We start from the raw sequence: 3,735 nt of genomic DNA, 5'->3' as shown, positions 1-3,735 counted from the left end.
GGTGCAATGGCTCATGCCTGTAATCCCAGCTCTTTGGGAGGGGGACGTGGTAGGCTTAATTGAGGCCAGGAGTTCGATATTAGCCTGGGCAACATAGAGAGACCCTGTCTCTACCAAAAAAAAAAAAAAAAAGTATATTGATATATTGAAGGGAGAATCTCTCCACCCAGTGAAAACATCTCCTTCAGTCAGATGTCAGGGAACCTGGTAATCTCCTAAAAAGTTATTTATAAAGATGAATGCCCTTTCTGATTTTCAAATTCATTCTTGATGAATGTGAGTCATCCAAGGCCAAGTTGCAAGATAATTTTGGAAGATGATCAGTAGCATCCAGAATCAAGTAAAAAACATGATTCCTCCCTGCCAACGCACAAACCTACAAAAATTCCAAGATAGAAGTCATGGGCCTCCTCTTTTAGAATGAATTCCTTAAGAGCCCACAGATTCTGCTTAAGGGCATCCTGAGTTCCAATTTGCTTGAGTGCCAGTAATCTGGGGCTCAGCCATCTGGCCTCAGAGTCTTTTTTATGTCTCCCCAGAAATAAGAAGATCTGTGTGTTCTTATATAGACAGGATTTCTGGAAGCTTTGTTCTCCCGGAGTTCCTGTCTTAGTTTGGGATGCCTCAGAACCCTCAGACAATTATTTGGGTGTAAGTAGTTTACTGAGGAGGTGATCCCAGGAAACACCAATTAGGGTAGGAAGGAAGCCACCAAAGGGTGCGTTATTAAGCAAATTTTCACTGTGGGCAACTGGAGTATAATCATATTAAATAACATTGATAGCTAATTAGAATATATGCCTCAGAATTATCCCACCCAAGGAGTGGGGAAACTGGGGTCTTTAAACACCTGTTCTCATCAGCCATTGTTTGAGAGTGTTAATTCCTGCCCTTCTGGCCTGGCATGTGGGTAGAGTGAGCTTCAGTAGGTAAAGCAAGCAGAAAATCACAGGTGCTGGCTGTTGGAAGTCAGGCCCGTGAGCAAAGACATGGGGAAGCCGGGTAATAGGGGTGGGACACTATCACATGGGCTACAGTTCTCAAGGCGGACAAGCAGGACCCACTCATGGCATAAAGAAGGCCACAAGCCAGGCAAAGTAGTTTGCACAATCTTCAGAGTGTGATGATAGTCTGTATGGTAGCCCTGAGTAATCTTTCCAGTAGGGAACAGCTGAGAATTTAGGAGCAGAATCAGTCCTATATCCCCAGGCATTGGCACTGACAAGAATCAGGCAGGAAGTTGGGGCTCAGGACAGAAATCCTAGTTCAAAGGGAACAGGGGTTCTAAGGAAGGGAAACAGAGGCATAAATCTGCATTGCTGTAGGCAAGTGATTCTCCATGAGGATGATTTCACCCTGTAGGTGTTTCAGGAATTTGTGGGCCATTTAAAAATGGTTGTCACAATTGAGTGACGCTCCTGGTACCTAGTAAGCAAGACTCATAAGTGCTAGGTATTCCTACACAGTAAAGAATTGTTCAGGCCGGGGTGTGGTGGCTCACACCTGTAATCTCAGCACTTTGAGAGGCCCAGGCAGGTGGATCACAAGATCAGGAGATTGAGACCATCCTGGCCAACATGGTGAAACCTCATCTCTACTAAAATACAAAAAATTAGCTGGGCATGGTGGCTCACGCCTGTAGTCCCAGCTACTCGGGAGGCTGAGGCAGGGGAATCGCTTGAACCTGGGAGGCGGAGGTGCAGTGAGCCGAGATCATGCCACTGCACTCCAGCCTGGCGACAGAGCAAGACTCCGTCTCAAAAAAAAAAAAAAAAAAAGAATTGTTCAGCAACTCCAAGTCTTATCCCTTCACATATTCTTTTTATTTTTTATTTTAAAGACAGGGTCTAGCTCTGTCACCCAGACTGGAGTGCTGTGGCACGATCTCGGCTCACTGCTACCTCTGACACCTGAACTCAAGGGATTCTGCCATCTCAAGCTCTTGAGTAGCTGGAACTACAGACGCATGCCACCACACCTGGCTACTTTTTGAATTTTTTGTAGAGACGGGGTTTCACCATGTTGCCCAAGCTAGTCTCAAACTCCTGAGCTCAAGCAATCCTCCCTCTCCACCTCCCAAAGTGCTGGGATTACAGGTGTGAACCACCTCCCCTGGCCCCTTCACATATTCATATAGGTGGAAAACTTGCTTATAAATAGTTGAGTTTTTAGCTTAATTTCATTTTACATATAAACTCAGTCTTTTTTGCATGGCTTTAATACAGCAAACATTTTTCAGGAATGCAACTTCTTTTTTTTTTTTAATAGTCCAGAGGTCTTGTATTTATTTATTATTTACACCTGTTACACCACGAATCATAAGGAAGAGGTTCCAGCAGCTCAGGCTCCTTTTCACTGATTGTCACAAAGTGTGCCTCTCTGGGTGGAGCAGGCTGGCACTTCAGTTGAACCTAGGTGACTTTCTCTTTGGTTTCATTCTTTTTCTGATCCTTTCCTTCATGCATTTCAGGAAGCTACCTTGGCTCTTAGAGCGCTTAATATGCTCAATATGCACATTTGTTCTCTTGGCGACAATCTTGCCCTTAACTTGTTTGTTTGCAATATGCCAACAGCATGCCTGGTGACACTGTAGACTCTTCCAGTTTAGCCATGGTGACATTTGTGGGGCATTCCTTTTTGAACAGTGCCCATTCCCTTGATGTCTAGAATAGCGCCTTTCTTGTAGATTCACATGTATGTGGCCAAAGAAACAACTCCAAGCTTTCTAAACGGATTTGAGAATATGTATCAGGTGCCTCTCCTCTTTCCCTTTGTCTGCGTCATTTTGGCAAATTACTGGAAGATGGCAGTTCCAGCCAAAAGGTGCAACCTCCTTTTAAATCAAAAGAAGACTATATTTTGTTTTGTTCAGAACTCTACCAGGAGTTGTACAAGAGCTTAGCAAAGCATATTATTTGCAGCTAGTGGTAGTATTTGAATCACCAATTCAACATTCCTGATTGAGTCAGTTAGCATTTGCAGTTCTCACATTTGGGTAATTTTATGAAGAGATGAAAAGCATACACTATTAAGTCTTTTTATATGGCCATCCCAGATCATTTAGATATGGAAATACATTATTATTCTATTGCACATTACTTCGCTTTTATTTTTCTTTTGTATTACAGTTAGAATATTATTTACATGTTTTAAAAAGTTGTGTGAAGGCAAGTTATATTTTCTGTGATTTTTAAATAGTGAAGAAAGCGTTACAAAATATTTGTTATAAAAAAAGGAGGGTTGAGTCTGGTAGGGCTATGAGAGTCACTGCCTGAAGCTTATCAGAGAAATACCAGGGAGAACAAGAGGAGTTCAGATGCCCCCTGCTGGTGAGGCCCGGCTGCTGCCATCCTGAGAGCCTCCTTTCCCATGAACCGTGCTCACCAGTTCTGAACTCAGCCTTCAGAACTTGCTATCTGTTTTTAAAAGGCTGTCAACAAACCTGATCCAGACTAGAGTGACTAGACTCGTCATATAACTGGGATGAATGCTTTCAAAATATTAGGATGTAAATATGGTCCTTTTTTTTAGAATTAAATAATCAAATTCCCCCATCTCGCACCTCCCATAAGAGTTTTTTCTGGAAGTCCAGTTCCTCTTTCCCGCGCTTTCCCTTCATTCCTTTGAGTAAGAATCATATGGAAACAGGGGTCCATTAAGGTACTCACAGGCAAATGGAGACAGAAGGCCCGCGTGTTCCCCTCCTGCCGTGGCGTCCTGCTCCCACGTGGTGGC

General features: G+C 43.3%; 1 pseudogene; it reads right to left on the bottom strand.

The window, feature by feature from the left end:
- Nucleotides 1–1,814: 1,814 nt before the first annotated feature.
- On the bottom strand, nt 1,815–2,926 carry LOC134807791 (large ribosomal subunit protein eL21-like; annotated as a pseudogene).
- Nucleotides 2,927–3,735: the final 809 nt, after the last annotated feature.

Source organism: Pan troglodytes, chromosome 1 (assembly GCF_028858775.2).
Source record: "Pan troglodytes isolate AG18354 chromosome 1, NHGRI_mPanTro3-v2.0_pri, whole genome shotgun sequence".
Taxonomy (NCBI): Eukaryota; Metazoa; Chordata; class Mammalia; order Primates; family Hominidae; genus Pan; species Pan troglodytes.
Note: the sequence above shows the minus strand (reverse complement) of the source record. Positions and strands in the feature narration are given on the sequence as shown.